At 50.0% G+C, this 16,441-nt stretch overlaps 1 long non-coding RNA gene across 1 annotated transcript in view; it reads left to right on the top strand.

Annotated features, from left to right (window-relative positions):
* Nucleotides 1-780: 780 nt before the first annotated feature.
* The window catches only part of LOC135212078 (uncharacterized), a 72,766-nt gene continuing 57,105 nt past the window's right edge, over nucleotides 781-16,441 (top strand). The window contains exon 1 of the long non-coding RNA XR_010313817.1: nucleotides 781-835. This is a non-coding gene — a long non-coding RNA (uncharacterized LOC135212078). The remainder of the gene's footprint in view (nucleotides 836-16,441) is intronic.

The following is a 16,441-nucleotide window of genomic DNA, read 5'->3' as shown; positions in this document are numbered from 1 at the left end:
AGCCACTGTTGTGTTTTATCTCTCAAATAATCGTCCATGGATGTCAATTTTTTTTACGGTGAAACCATTAGGTACCATATATTAATTGCACATATGGCCAAATTACCCCCAAATTAAACTGTTGCATAATTTTGGGTAAACAGTTATGATATCACTGGTGTAGTAATTATGCTGATACAGAATATTATGTGCCTCTGAAATCTTCCAAAAATGTCTCAAATGTAAGTATATTGCAGAAACTAGACTGATATAAACCCGTGTGTAGGGAAACAAATACTAGTATGTTTGTGGCGATTATTATTATTATTATTATTGTTATTATTATTATTATTATTATTATTATTATTATTATTATTATTATTATTATTTGCCATGAGAAAATAGCTGGTTATTGTGACTTGGAGCATCATTAATATTTCAACTAAAGTTGCCATTTAGCACTTGCCATTATGTGATGAGTGTATGTCACGACTGTATGACTGTGAGTCTGTGACAGTTAGACTTTTACCAAAGTGCGTAAAGGTCCGGTGTTCGTTCGCGTCATTAGTGTTATTTTTTCATTCTAAATAACTTGTCATATTTTTTAAAAAGTTTGTGTATTCGAAAAGTAAAATAATTTTTGTTTTAACGGTAGATAACTAATCCGCGGCGACATAGCCTGTCATAGGCATAGAGGAATTAACCTAGTCATGGCCTATGACTAGGCCATGGCTAATGGATGTAGGTTAGTCTAGGCCTAAAACTAGACAAGTTTGAATATGATTTTTTTTTAGCCCAAGCTTCATAGATATACCCATTAGGCATTGACGCTATTAGAAAATTTTGGCCAGGCAAGGTTTGTTGAGCTTAATTTTTTTTTTATTGCATAACGTAGTTAGCCTAGGTACTTCCAGTGCTGTAAAATAGTTTTTCAGATGGGCAAGGTGAAGATTTAACGGAACATGTCGAACTTGATATTAATTTTTTCTGTTAAGCCTATGCTTTGTCAACCCATCGCTCTGGCACTTCCAGCCTACTATAGGCTAATTTTGTAATTTGCTTCCTGCCAACTAATAGGTAGTAGGAACCAAGTACTAGTAGCTATAGGCCTAGTAGGTAGAGTAGTAGCTAAGTTTTTCCATGTGCATTCCTAGGCGTATTTGTTGAAGGAAACTACTACTTACTACCTATTTCTTTATTATTAGGGAACCCTGCTGGGAAACTAGTGTTTTGGGCAGAGAAGGAAAAAAAATGAGTGGAATCCACCAGTCTTAAAGACAGGAAATGCCTAAATCACCCCAGAAATGACTCGCCTAACCTGTCCTGAAGTGACTTGGCTGAAGTCATTGGGGACTGTATCCTAACCTATCTTAGGTTGACGGGTCCTTACATGGGTAGATCTAGGGTACCTATCTGCGGCGGCCCAGACTATGGCAGTTGCGGTTTTTCTATGCAGGGTAATTCTAAAGAATAATTCCGCAGGGACTGCAAGGAACGTAACCGCGGCTACGACATCCGCTAGGGGTTGGGGCGTCCAATGTATTTCGCCGTGTTTAGTACTGGACCCTGGGGGTTAATTACAGTCGTCCGAATAAATATTACTTTAAATTCTTGTTCAGTAAGTAAAATAACATGGGAAAATGTCAATTGCCATAGTCTAGGCCACCGCGGTGTGCTTCTGTAGAAATACCCTTACATGGCCTGGAGGCAACTCTAAACCTCCACCCTAACTTGAATTAGAAGCCACTTTCAAGGTATTGCACTGCAAGTAAAACAGTTTTATGCACAACCATCACAAACTATAAAGCCTAGATGTTCCTATTGAAAGACTAGCCATCACTAATTATACAGTATATGAGTATTCATCAGTGTGAGGAAGAACCAGCCTTTGAAACTTGGTAAGAAGATACTAGCTAACTGGTGGTAAGGTGGATGAGTCGCATGTCATCACCGAGCAAGTTTCTTGCGCCACTCTTGGTAGTGAATGTTTTGCTGCACTCCTGCTTGGCTAAGTTGAATTTGTTTTCGCATAATTGCTGAATGTGTTTTTGTTATAGGTGTTGGATGTGTTTTTATGAACATGCAAACAATGTCATTGTGAGGTTTTAGAGCAAGAGCTGTAGACCTTTCATCGTCTTGGGAGATTTTGGATGTGATAAAGAATTTTGAGAGACGTTGCCCTCCTCGAAGTTTGAAACCTCCTGATTGGGATGTCACCAAGGTGTTAACTTCTTTAACAAAATCTGACACGCTCATCAAAATTACCTCAGATAGGGACTTGACTTTTAAGACAGTCTTCCTTTTGGCCCTAGCTTCAGCAAAAAGAGTTAGTGAGCTTCATGCACTCACCTACAAGGTTACGCACACCAGTGGATGGAAAGAAATGGGGTTCACTTTTCTGCCAGACTTCATATAAAAAACACAGATCCTTCAACTCATGATGCTAGATTTGATGGCTTCTCTATTCCCTCTCTGGAGTACTTCATGAATGATGATCATCAAGAGTACATGCTGTATGGACCTACTACATACATAAAGCGTATGCCATCCTTAGACCTACACAATGCAGACTTTTCGTTAGTACGGGTCATGCCAAAGAGATTTCTAGGAACATAATTTCTTTCTGGCTAAGGGAAGTCATTAGAAGAGCTTACTCCTGTAACCAGAATGTTTCTGCAACCCCAGCACAGATTAGAGCTCATGATGTCATGAGTATTGGCCCTTCGGTGGCATTTAAGAAGAATTATGTGGTTGGCCAAATACTTCAAGCTGGGGTTTGGAACAAACAACCTTCACTTCATTTTATTTGAAAGATGTCATCCATAAATACCTGGACACTTCCTGCTCAGGTTCAGTGTGCAGCTCCGCAAGTGATGTAAAGGATGTGTCGTAGCTCTGTTCGAATTACGGTAAGTAGTCCTTCTCCTTTGCTACATCTGTGTCTGGCAGGTGAAGTCGTTGGGGGTGGGGTTGCCGGTGCCACCAAGCTCCGTTAGAATGAAGAGCTTCCTTATTCAATCATGTCACTGTATAGATTGAATATTATCTTTAGAGTTATTATTTTGTTTTTTATTGGACATATGTTTGAGGAGAGATCTTCCTCCCTCCTTTTTTGAGACTCCTATCACATGATGGTGTTGGTTTGTATCAGAGTTGGAACAAATGACAAATTCTACAATAATTTTTATTTTGTTCATGAAACTTACCTGTCAGATATATATATAGCTGAATTCTCTGAAGTCCGACAGAATTTCTAAAACTTACGACACACGTAGTGGAAGTTAGGTGGTTAGTACCCATTCCCGCTCGGGTTAGGGCAGGATATCAGGAACCATTCCCATTTTCTATTCAGATTTTCTCTGTCGCCGGTAACTGTAAACACCTGTTTCGAGTACCTCCGCCTCAGGATTTTGGAAAAGCTTCTTGGCTATTTGAGTATCCTATTGACTTTTGGTTTTTTTGACTTTGGATCGGTAGCTAGGCACACGTAATTGTGGATTGAATTGGATTTTGGCTTGATTTTCCTTTAACGAAGATGTCTGGGTCTAGTTCGGCTAGTGCCAGGGTGTGTTGTAAGGATGAATGTAAGATGAGGCTACCGAAAGCTTCAGTAGACCCTCACACAGTATGTAAGAGTTGCGGGGGACAATTGTGTATGTATGATAATCGTTGCAAGGAGTGTGAAAGTCTGACTGATTCCCAGTGGAAGGCGTATGAATCCTACGTGCGCAAGTTGGAGCGTGATAGGATAAGGAGGTCTTCCTCCAGGAGCAGGTCAGACAGTAGACAGGGCAGTAATGTTTCTCCTGCTAACCCTCCAGTAGCGTTTGCAACCCCTAACCCTGTAGTGTTGCCTTCGGGCCCTCAAGTAGTGTCTGCGGAGGGTAATGCCCTTTCTGTGATATTGGATTCGCTTAGTAATCTTGAATCCAAAGTGCTCGCCTTGGAGAATAAGGATAGTGAAGTGAAGTGCAGTGATAGTGCCCCTAGTGAAGTGGAGGGGGAGTCAGATTGGCCCTATAGCGACCCTCTAGGCTGGACCCTCTGCCGGACTCCCAGGACTCGGGGAGAGGGCATTGTTGAAGGCCGAAGGAGGGTTACGGGGAACCCCCACCGATCTGGCGTCCCTTCAGCAGTACCTGTAGACGCCTTCCCAGGGGCGCCAAGGAGCGGCTCGTTGCACTGTCATCCGTTAATGGAATGCTTTTTCGTCTTCCGATGCGTCCTCCCCACGCAAGGGTGGAAGTCTTGATCGGATTCGCGGCCTTTGAAGAGGAGTTTCCGAGAGCAGGACGCTTCACGTCCTGTTGCGTCTGATCTGTGGTCTTCGCCAGAGAGCTTCGCCGCCTTTCCGCCGCAGAAGAGGACTAAGACGTCATCCGACGATGATGCCTTCGAGCGCCCCAGTCGCTCTAGATCATCCTTCTCATCGTCGGTCTCCATTGCCGGAGCAGGAGGAGGGAGATACGCAAGAGTTTTTGTCCTCCTTTTCGGAAGTTGTTGATCTCATTCGTGGGTTCAACAATTTGGAAAGTAGGACTCAGGCTTGGTCGTCTTACAATCCTTCTTGCTTGGAACCCTTGGTGGGAGCTCACACAGGTTCCTAAACTCATCTCTTGTTCCGACACGGCATACAAACCTTCGGTCCTTTTACATAGGAAGGTACTAGCGGCAGCTGGATAGGTCGTAAGCTTTCGAACAAGGGGTTCGGTAGTTAACTGCTTGTCCGACAGGCGCGCGCGCGCGACTGGGAGGTAAACAAATCACTTTTGCTTTCGGCCTGCTGGCGTGTGGACGTGATCATCGCTCTCTGCCCACCCGGCTTCTCGTCGTTTGCTTTCGCATGATTGTGTTTTCTTTTTCGATGTATCTAGTGAAACTGAATTGTAAGTACAATCATTTCATTGATTTCAATTGTGAATTAAAGGATCTTGCTGCACAACGCTCTCCGATTACCCGAGTGCCGGACTGAAGGGCGTAATTGCGGGAATTCATTTTCCCAGAATGATCCTCGTATTGTGTATGCTCGGTGCCGAGGGCGGGAGCGCTCGCTCCGAGCGTATATTGGGTTGGAAATGTGTAGATGAAAATCCGTAATAAGTAACAGTACTCTTTTCATTTATATTTTTTTTGACCTGTGTGCCCGTTGCCGAACGAATACTATCGCACGGAAAACTTATTCAGTATGAAAGTGGAATCGCAAGTACAGTATTCTTTTTCATTTTCATAGATTAATTTTATTGTAGCATACTCATTTTGGATCAGTTTCCGAGCTTGCCCGGAGATTGATCCTTCCCCCTTTTTATTTTGAATGAAGTGAAATCGCAAGTACAGTTCTTTTTCATTTTCATTTTTTTATTGAGATTGCATTGTTGACTGGGATCAATGTTCCGCTATTCACGGGAATTGATCCTTCCCTTTTTGATTGTATGAAGTGAAATCGCAAGCGCAGTAGTCTTTTCATTTTCATATATCTGTTGATTGCATCAATTCGTTATGGATCAAGGTTTCCAGAAACCTTGATTCATAAAGGTAAGGAATAAACCTTTCACCCTTGCGCTCGGTACCGAGGGCGCAAATGCGCTCGATCCGAGCCCTTTTTCATTGTGAAGTGAATCGTTTTGCAAGATGCATTTTCATTTTGTTCCTTATATTGATTGCATCAATATTATTTGGTTCAAGTTCCGCTCAGTCAGGGAATTGATCCTTATGCCTTGTATTCGTGCCGATGGCACGATTGCTAGGGCTCTTATTTTTGTTGTGGGTACATGGGTACTGTGCGGGGGAGGGGAACGAGAACCCCCCCGCTCAGTTCCCACTGATGACTCTTCCCCTTGGGGGGGGGGGGGGGTTTATCGGCGTTCTTCTCCTCGCCCGACGCCTTGAGTGCGGGGGAGGGCGCTCGGTGCCCGATGTACAATTGTATTAGGGGTCTTCCACTCGTTCGGGAGGGATCAAACCCCCGCACGAGGGGATTTCCCCTCCATTAATCGCTATTACTTTTATTTCCCCAGGTGATACTGCCACGAGGGTGGACCTTGGTGAGGTATGGGCGTCCTTCCAATTGCAGAGCGTGCTGGTGTCCAGGGGCGGCGGTTCTAGGTCTGGGCCTACTGCGGTCACCCATGAAGTGGTGACCACGCAACCAGGTGACGACGTCCCTCCTCACCTGGTGTACTCGCCTCACGTGGTAACAGTCTTGCCTACAGCCGCTGTGAAGTGCCGTTCACCGTACCGAGAGGGGGGCGTGCCGCCGCCGCTCGTGGTTGCCGCGCTGCAGCGACCACACTTCCGCTGCCCTAGAACTCGCCCCTGGACCTGCCGCCGGTAACAGGATGTTGCTGGCTGCTGCTCCACTTCCTGTGTTTCCGGTGTGCCTGCCGTACCTACCGATTCTGGGCTGACTGTCCATGCAGTTGCTGCGCTGGCTGTCCCTGCCGTTGCTGCGCTGGCTGTTCCTGCCGTTGCTGCGCTGGCTGTTCCTGCCGTTGCTGCGCTGGCTGTTCCTGCCGTTGCTGCGCTGGCGGTCCCTGCCGTTGCTGCGCTGGCTGTTCCTGCCGTTGCTGCGCTGGCGGTCCCTACCGAGGATGTGCTGGCCGTGCCTGCTGTTCCTGAGATGCCCATACCTGCTGATGTCGTCCCTGTTCGTGGTGGTACTACCCCAGACTGTGGTCTGTCTGTACAGGTGCGTCCGGGCCCTGTGGCTTCGGCTACAGCAGCCCCGGCTCCGCCCTGGATAGCAGATCTTACGTCTGTCCTGAGGAAGCTGACGAAGAAGAGGAGGAAGGTGTCGTGGTCGTCGTCTTCATCTTCTTCATGGTCGTCAGCCGCCGCCTCTTCCCCTTCGACTTTCTAAGGCTTTGTACAGCCGAGGGAAGAAGAAGGTTGCCTCCTCCCTCCTAAGAAGCTTCCTCGGGAGCTTCTCGGGACCCGTTTCACCTCGGTGGGACGGGAGGGTTTCTTCCGCTGGTCCTCCTGCTCCTTCGGGAGCGGGGCCCGTCTCTTCTTCCGCAAGGAAGAAGACTACGGGGACCAGAGGGGTACCGGCTAACACCGGTACTTCCTCGCCTGGTGTCAGTGGTTTCTGCCACTGCATCAGGGTCCGTCTCGGCCTCTCGCTCGCGGGAGGTACCGAGTGTTATGGTCGGCCTAACAGCGACCGTGCAGCCAGGAACCAGACCTCTGAGTCCGCTCAGCGTCAGGTTCATGGCACGGGGCGGAAGACTGGTGACAGCCGCTCAGGCGACTCTCACCAAGACCAGCTCTCACTCTCGCGGTGTGAACAGCTGGCTACCCCGGGGACGTGACGGGTCCACGACCGACCACGGGCTGAGGCTGGGAAGAGGTCCTCCCGTTCGCCGGTGCCAGCCACGGCTGGAACCAGCGACGTGACGTGCCGTGAGGACAAGCACCGGTCTCACTGCGACAGTGGAGCCTGCAGGTCGCCTGACCGTCGCTCTCACAGAGAGCGATCGGGTACGGCAACCAGCACCAGCTCTTCTGACACTCGAGATCGGGGCCGCTGTGCTCAGTCCAGCCGTTCTCCACAGCGAGACGGTTCGACCAGGCCTGCAGCTCGATCGTCACGCGGGTTGGACGATCGCTGCAGCCCTCCAAGCCTGCTGGTTCTGCCAGCGAGCGAAGAGGGAGCGTCAGGTCTGCCTCTACCATACCTTCAACTCCTCGGGTTACACCGGGAGGAGCGAGTTATGGAGGAGTGATCGTGAAGGGTGCGCCCATCATGATCCCACCACGACGCCTACGGGCCAGGCACGGTTTTCTTTTGAAACCGGCCAGGACGTAGGCGCAAGTGGATGGGGAAGACCGAGAGGGCTGTCGCTGTTCCCCCTTCTTAGGAGGAAGGTTCTCGGAATATGCTCTTGTTCGAAGGGCTTAACGGTCCCACTCTGCAAGATGACGTGACTTCCGAGACCCAGAGGAACTTTGCCGAGGTTACGGCGCTGATTCGTCAACACAATGACCTCGGGGAAGGATCGCCGCTCCCACCAGCAGAGCCACGTCTCGGCTCGAGTCGTTTTGGGGCCCGAGAGGGAACCCAAATCGACGGTGGGGCGGCCGCGATCGGAGCTTGCCGACTGTGTTGAGCCGGGTAGTCTCTCGTCTCCGGACAAGAAGGCTCCCTCGGTTCTGGACGGTCGAACAAGCTCCTTCGCCTCCTCTACTGCGACAGAGGCGTTTCTACGTGTCTTCGGACATCGTAGTTATATATCCCTTCGGTCCTCCTGAGGTTTCGACCTCGATGAGGACTGGAATGAGTCGGAGCGGTATCGGCTCTCTCCTGTCAAGTCTCGATCAGCCCCAACCGGACGACGTTCACAGTGGAAGGACGGCATTCCCACCCCCTCACCTGCTGCCGGAAGGGGGGGTGCCTGGCCAGCCATGGGGACCCGGTCCATCAGCAGGCGTACGCTCCAGGGGCATCGAAGGACGTAGCATTGAGACAGGAGATCAAGACCATGCTGAGCAAGAGAACTGTAGAAATCGGTACGGATCAACCACCGGGCTTTACAGCCGACTCTTCCTGGTGGAAAAGTCTACGACAGGCTGGCGCCCAGTGATAGATCTCTCTCCCCCGAACCGGTTGGTTCGCCAGACCCGGTTCACGATGGAGACGGCACGCTCAGTGCTCGACTCTATCAGGGAGAACGATTTCATGCTTTCAGTGGACTTGAAGGATGCGTATCTACAAATACCCATTCATCAGTCCTTCGGAAAGTACCTCCGCTTCATCCTCGACGGGACGGTGTACCAGCTCAGGCCACGTTGCTTCGGTCTCTCAACCGCCCCACAGGTGTTCACGCAAGTGTTCACTCTGGTGTCTGCTTGGGGCCATTCGCACGGGATATGTCTGATGGGATATCTCGACGATTGGTTAGTCCTGGCGAGCTACCGCTCGCAGTTGCTACAGGACAGGGATCGAACTGCTCGAGTTCTGTCGCGATCTGGGGATCGTTCTGAACTTCGGAAAGTCCGATCTCGAGCACAAGCAGAGGATGAATGTACCTGGGTATGCTGATCGAACACGGTAGCAGATGCAGGGAGGCGGCCAACCAGTTCCTGTCTCGGCAGGAACAGGTAGCTCAGCAATGGCAAGTCGTGATCGGACACCTGTCGTCACTCGGGAAGCCAGTCCCTAACGGGCGTCTTCACCTGCGGTCTCTTCAGGGAGACCAAAGGAGAGTTGGTCACAGGCGACGGATCCCCCAAGCCTCCCTTGGTCACTGACACAGGAGGTAGGCAGGACCTAGCCAGGTGACTGGACGACAGGAACCCCCTCAAGAGGAGTGCCTCCGCGCACTCTCCCCCCGGAACATGCAGCTGCTCTCAGACGCACCGACCGAGGGATGGGGCGCACACCTGGAAGAGTTGCGGACTTCAGGAGTGTGGTACGAGAACGACAAGCACCTTCACATCAATGTACTGGAACTAAAGGCAGCGTTCCTTGCTCTCCAAGAGTTCCAGGACCGCTTGATGAGACACTCAGTGGTGTTGATGTACGACACCCACGGTGGTGGCTTACGTCAACAAACAGGGGGGGCCTAGTGTCTCTCCCGTTGTATCAGTTGACTCGGCAGGTGCACGAGTGGGACCAGAGGCACACTCAATAGAGCTGTCGGCACGCTACATTCCTGGGAAGGAATGTAGTAGCAGACACGCTCAGCCGTCTGGGATCAGGTGATAAGGACCGAACGGTCTCTACACCAGGACGTGGCGGAAAGGCTCTTCGACCTGTGGGGGCGACCAGTCGAGGATCTGTTCGCCATCCGGCACAACAGGAAGCTCCAGGTGTTCTTCTCGGCCGTGCCGGATCCATGGGCAGCTGCAGAGGACGCTCTTCAACACCCGTGGGACAACCTCTTCGCCTATGCCTTTCCCCCGTTCAGCCTGATTCGCAAGGTGATCAGTCGAGCACTGGTCATCCCGAATCTCAGGATGATCCTGATGGCTTCCAAATGGCCACAAGCCATTTGGTATCCGGACCTCGCTGGACTCTTCTCGTAAGAGAACCGAGAGAGATTCCCCATTGGCAACAACCTTCTCGCCCAGCCACACGTCGAGAGGTACCACCGAGCAGTCCAGTCTCTACGTCTTCACGGCTGGCTGTTATCCACCTTTCTTTGCGAACGAGAAGCTTTTTTCGTTGCGCAACAACAGAGATGGCTGGAAACGTCCGTCAGTCCTCTGCAGCTGTGTACCAGGGGAAGTCGGCCGTCTTCGGTGGTTGGTGTCGTAGACGGGGCCCATCTCCTCTCAGAGCCACTCTTCAGCAGGTAGCGGATTTCCTCGTTTTTCTTCGCCGAGGAAGCTCCTCTAAGTTCCCACAGTCAAAGGATACAGAGCCGCCTTGTCGCTCCTCCTGAAACTGACGGGATTGGACATCTCGAACTCGTTCGAGATCTCCTTGCTTAGTAGCAGCTTCCAAAGGTCTTGCCAAACCAGGGAACTCGAATGAACCTCGTCTTGCTGGACCTGACATCGGCGAAGAGAGTACGGGAACGTCATGCAGATAATGATGTAGATGAGATACTGCTTTGTCCTGGGAGGACGCTACGGCGCTATCTGAAGAGAACTCGACACCTCGGGCCTGAGTGTCGACGCCTCTTCGTTAGCAATGGGGTCAACAAGAAAGAAGTATCAAGACACTCTTTCGTCCTGGCTGCGTGAGGTCTTCAGGAGGGCGTATGAGGCTGATGGTAGTGACGACATCCGTACGTCCCGTCCGAGAACTCACGAAGTTAGAAGTATTGGCCCCTCGTCGGCGTTTCGTAGAACTTCTCCGTGGCGCAGGATGGATGGAAGGCAGTGGTCTGGTACAACCAGACCACCGGCAACTTCCTTATACCTCTTGGATATTGCCCATAGGTCCTTGGATCGGTTTCCTTAGGACCCGTGGTGGCTGCTCAATACGTCGTCTAGCGAACCCAGACCCTAGCAGGCTGAACAGCATCGAGTCCTGGTGTGACTGTATGAATAGATAGTAAGGAAGGAAGTGACTGGCTTCTCTTTCTATCTTTTCTTCCCTCTAACCTGGGGGTAGGGGAGCGGGATACGGTCATCACCCTGCTGGATAAGACGAGATGCCGGTGAGCTATACGACAGAGCCCCATCCTATCCCTTGCACGAGGGACGGGAGCAGAATATCCACACTTCCTTCTACAAGGGGGGAAGTGGATGCCTACAAGAGTCAAAACCATGACTTTAACTTTGCTCCTGTACAGGAACAAGTTCTTACATTGCTGGTACGAAGAGATGCGCATGCCCCTCTCTTAGTACTCGGTCCAGAGGTCTGACCATTGATCCTGCGGTGCACACCCCGATCAATCGGACAGATGGGCTTGGATCCCTCCCTCGCTCTTACGACCAGGGAGGCTTCCAAGGTTGGGCGAACACCAGTCTGTTCACAAAAGACTCAGATTCCACCCACCTAAGAAGTAGTCTTCCTATTGTAAAAGGACCGAAGGTTTGTATGCCGTGTCGGAACAAATGACAATTTGTCCAAAATTGCATTTTTCCTAACTATACAACCTGAGGTCCTTTTACACATAGCCCCACCTCATGCCACCCCTCACTCTGCAGTTTTTGCTTGGGCCAAAAGCAAAAGTGATTTGTTTACCTCCCAGTCGCGCGCGCGCGCCTGTCGGACAAGCAGTTAACTACCGAACCCCTTGTTCGAAAGCTTACGACCTATCCAGCTGCCGCTAGTACCTTCCTATTGTAAAAGGACCTCAGGTTTGTATAGTTAGGAAAAATGCAATTTTGGACAAATTGTCATTTCAGCTTCCTTTGTCGGGACACTTTCAGTTGGTCTTGCATAAGGTAAACGCATTTGTTTCGGACCAGAACAGTTCGCTTCGCTCTAGGGGCTCTGCCAAGCTACTACCCCCACCTCTCACGAGACATAGGAAGTACTATGTTACGAACTCTGCATTTTTGATGTTGCACCATCTTAACACAGACGTCATTCACCCAAAGCCGGGATTGACTTTGGAGCAGGTGAGGTCGGTGGCTCCGTCCTTGTTTCCGCAAGATGTGTCAGCATTGGAATCTACGTCGGCCTCCATGTTGCAGATGGTTTCTTGGCTGGACTTCTGGTCTGTAGTCATTGCCAAGATAGCTTCTGACAGGTCCCCGGAAGGGTTGGTGAGTGCATCTTCGCTTGCCAGTCTGTTGCAGTCCGGGTGCAAGGCGTTTTCATATATGGCTCCCCTCAGTGCTAATTTGTGGGTTAACCTTCTTCTGATTAGAAGAGACGCAGCTTTGTCTAGGATGGAGAGATCAGTTGACACGGAGTTCTTGCTGGCATAGAGGAACGGAGATTTGTTAGAGTCCCAATATTTGTTTCCTCGGACAGAGCTCAAGAATGCGATACACCGGCGCCAGGCTGACATCAAAGACAGACTGGTGCACCAGGCCGTATCTAAGTCAGAGTCTCATCCTTGGAGACGTCTGGCTCCTCCTCCTCTCCCTGTCCAGCAGCAGTCAAGGAGATCGTCGCCTGGTAGGCCGACGAGGAATTTGAGTTCGGCATTGCCTTCCCGTTCAACTCGGCCAAAGTCAGAGGATCAACGCCCCTTTCGCTCTTGTTCCTTTAAGCCAAGAAGGGGCCCAAGGGGCAGAGGTAAAGGGGGCCGTCAGTAGGTTAGGCGCCTCTCCCTCTCCTGCGCCATGGGTGGAGGGTTGCCTGGCGGGCCACTGGGCCAAGTGGCAGAGTTATGGGGTGGAGAAGTGGGTGGTAGATGTCCTTTGGGTGGTGTACCTACTGCCATTCGACTTCTCTCCTCCTCTGCAGATTCTCTGAAGTTCTTGGCTCTTCGAGAGGAAGTGCAGAAAATGCTGGACAAAGATGTGATAGAGGAAGTGGTGCATCTGTCTCCGAGTTTTACAGTCACATCTTCTTGGTGCCCAAGGCATTGGGAGAATGGTTGGGTGGATGGAGGCCTGTGATCGACTTATCCACCTTGAATCACTTCATTGGGGAGACACGGTTCAAGATGGAGACCCCGCGTTTGGTGTTGGCAGCTGTGAGGGAAGGCGACTTCATGCTGTTGATAGACTTAAGGGACGCATACTTCCAAATCCCTGTTCATCCGACGTCTAGAAAGATCCTTCACTTCCCTCTTGGGGACAAGGTCTTCGAGTTCAAAGTCTTGTGCTTCGGGCTGACGACAGCCCCTCAAGTGTTCACAAGGGTCTTCTCTCTCATGTCAAGTTGGGCCCATGCTCAGGGGATCTGTTTGCTGAGGTACCTCGATGATTGGTTAGTCTTGGCAGTCCAGGGAAAAGCTGTTGTGGGACAGGGATCGTCTACTTTCGTTCTGTCTGGAACTGGGTATAGTAGTCAACCATGAAAAGTCGAACCTCGTACCCAGTCAAAGGATTCCCTACCTGGGTATGGTCATCAATACGACATTGGCAAAAGTTTTCCCGTCGGATCAGAGATTGGAGAAGTTGCGGGTGGCGGCGCGCGACTTCCTGTTGGAATCACATCAGTTAGCTCATCAGTGGCAGGCTCTTCTGGGACTGTTGTCTTCCCTGGAGAAGATGGTCCCTCATGGGCGTCTTCATCTTCGGTCTCTGCAATGGAGACTGGGAGAATTCTGGTTTCTGGCAAGGGACTCGCCCCTGTTAATGGTTCCTCTGTCCCTGGAAGTGAGAGAAGACCTTTGTTGGTGGTTGGACGACCAGAATCTTTTGAAGGGTGTCCCTCTGCGTTCTCTTCCATCGGACTTCCTTCTATTCTCAGACGCCTCCCTTGCAGGTTGGGGGGCTCATTTAGACAGCCTCATCGTTTCAAGCTTTTGGAGTTTGGAGGACAAGCAGCAACATATCAATACCTTGGAGTTGAAGGCAGCCTTCCTAGGTCTGAAGGAGTTTTGGAAGAAGGTAGAAGGTCATTCTGTCATTCTCATGTTGGACAACACCACTGTGGTAGCCTATGTGAACAAACAGGGAGGCCTGGTTTCTCGTCAAATTCACGCCTTGACCGTCGAGATTCACCAGTGGGCGGTCAGCAATTTGGTAGAGCTCTCAGCCAGTTATATCCCAGGCAAACGGAATGTGGTAGCAGACAAACTCAGTCGTCGGGATCAGATCCTAGGCACAGATTGGTCCCTTCATCAAGTGGTAGCAGAAAAGCTTTTTGAGGTTTGGGGAGACCTATGCTGGACCTTTTTGTGACTCGCTTCAACAGGAAGCTGGAGGTATTCTGTTCAGTGGTTCCAGATCCTTTAGCATTGGCAGAGGACGCATTCCAACATCCCTGGGACAACCTTGAGGTGTATGCCTTCCCTCCGTTTGGTTTGATTCGTCAAGTTCTGAACAAGCTAATGACTTCACAGGGTCTCAGGATGACTTTGGTAGCCCCTCTGTGGCCTCAGGCAGAATGGTTCCCAGATCTGCTGTCATTGTTGTCAGAGGTTCCGAGGGAGATTCCCCCTTGGTGACATCTCCTGTGTCAGCCCCATGCGGAAAGGTTCCACCAGTCAGTAGAATCCCTGTCTCTTCACAGTTGGAGGCTATCAAGTATCTCCTCCGAGTTGAGAGGCTTTTCTTAGAGAACAGCAGGGCATATGTCCAGCAGTCTCAGAAAGTCGGCCTCTGCGGTTTACCAAGGCAAATGGGCAATCTACTGTGATTGGTGTCGTAAACGGGGTTTTTCTCCACTAGCAACCTCTGTTCAGCAAATAGCAGACTTTTTAACCTTCCTCAGAGACGAGAAACGTTTGTCCATTTCCACCATTAGAGGCTACAGGCCGGCCCTGATTTTGGTGTTACGCCTTAAAGGTATTGACATCTTCTCTTCCTGGGAACTTTCCTTGCTAATTAAGGGGTTAGAGCAGTCGAGTTCTCCTAGAGAGCTCAAGCCTCCGACGTGGGATGTTTCCTTGGTTCTCAAGAGCTTCACTAAGAGTCCATATAAGGCCTTGCGTCGCTCATCTGACAGGAAGTTGATGCTCAAGACAGTTTTCCTTGGCATCTTCCAAGAGGGTAGGAGAGCTCCACAGTCTGAGCTATGAGGTGAAGTACACAAGGGGTTGGGGGTCGGTGTCCTTCGAATTTGTCCCAGAATTCGTGGCCAAGACCCAAAATCCCTCTGTGCATGATGACAGGTTCACTTTGTTTTCCATTCCATCACTGAATGACTTTGTGGGTGGTGATGCTCAAGAGCTTTTGTTGTGCCCTGTCTGGGCCTGCGTTGCTATCTTAAAAGGACTTGGCACCTTAGACCAGGCTGCTGCAGACATTTTGTTAGCACATGCCATACAAAGAAAGAGGTGTCTAAGAATACTATCTCTTTTTGGACACAGGAAGCCATCAGACAGGCATACTTGACTCTTGATGATTCCACCACCACGTCTGTGCAGGCTAGAGCACATGACATTAGGGGTACGGGTCCCTCTCTGGCTTTCAAAAAGAACTTGGCTGTACTTAGAGTGCTGAGCGCTGGTACTGGGTTTCGCTAGTCCACGTTCACCTCTTTCTGTCTTAAGGATGTTTCCCACAGATCTGCAGACACATTTTCCCTGGGTCCTGTGGTGGCTGCCCAACAGGTTGTGTAACTCACAGTTGCCCTTAACAGGGCACTTTTGTGTCTTACCTAAGATGATTGTATGAATGATAGAATAAGTGAGTTGGCTGGTCTCCTTCTTTCTCTTATACCTTTCCATCTTCCTTTGGGCGGGTTAAGGAATAGACACGCAATTCGCTGGACTGGTCTGATACAGGTGAGTAAGGTAGTCATAATGATAGTGTGGTCGCTTAATATACAAATATCATACCCTCTATTTGTTAGCATATGCTTCACTCCTTGACAAGGAGGGGTTGGGAGTAGTACAAACCCTGGTGTATTGGTTTGCTATTGGACAGTCAAAGTTTCTCTTTGGTTCCCTATACGTACAATGGTTCTCCCATATATCATTGTACGTCACTCAAGATCTGAGTGGTTAGATCTCAATTTATCTACCTTCTCAACGGGCTTCAGTCCCTCTCCAGAAGTCATTTCTTCTGGGAGCTCGACTGGTGGGTAGGCCCCCAGCCAGTCTAGGATGTCTTGTACCTCCCTCCAAGTATGAGTCTAACCTATTGTTAAGACCGAAGGTTTGTTCGCGTATGAACAAACGACAAATTTTCTAAGACAATTTGTATTTTTATACATTCAACTTACCTGTCAGATATATACATAGCTATTACTCCGTCGTCCGACAGAAATTCGAATTTCGCGGCACACGCGGCAGGTAGGTCAGGTGATCTACCCCCGCGCTGGGTGGCGGGAATAGGAACCATACCCGTTTCTAATTCATAATTTTTCTGTCGCTGGAATGTAAACAACGTTTGCAGTTCCTCTGACTTGATTTTTGGATTTCATCGCCATCGATCTACTGGGCTATCTTTTGCAGGGAAGTACTGGATCTTTGGTTCGGCATACGCATATTAATTTGTT

This window comes from Macrobrachium nipponense, chromosome 40 (assembly GCF_015104395.2).
Source record: "Macrobrachium nipponense isolate FS-2020 chromosome 40, ASM1510439v2, whole genome shotgun sequence".
Lineage (NCBI taxonomy): Eukaryota > Metazoa > Arthropoda > Malacostraca > Decapoda > Palaemonidae > Macrobrachium > Macrobrachium nipponense.
The sequence above is the reverse complement of the archived record's forward strand: the minus strand, read 5'-3'. Positions and strand labels throughout refer to the sequence as shown.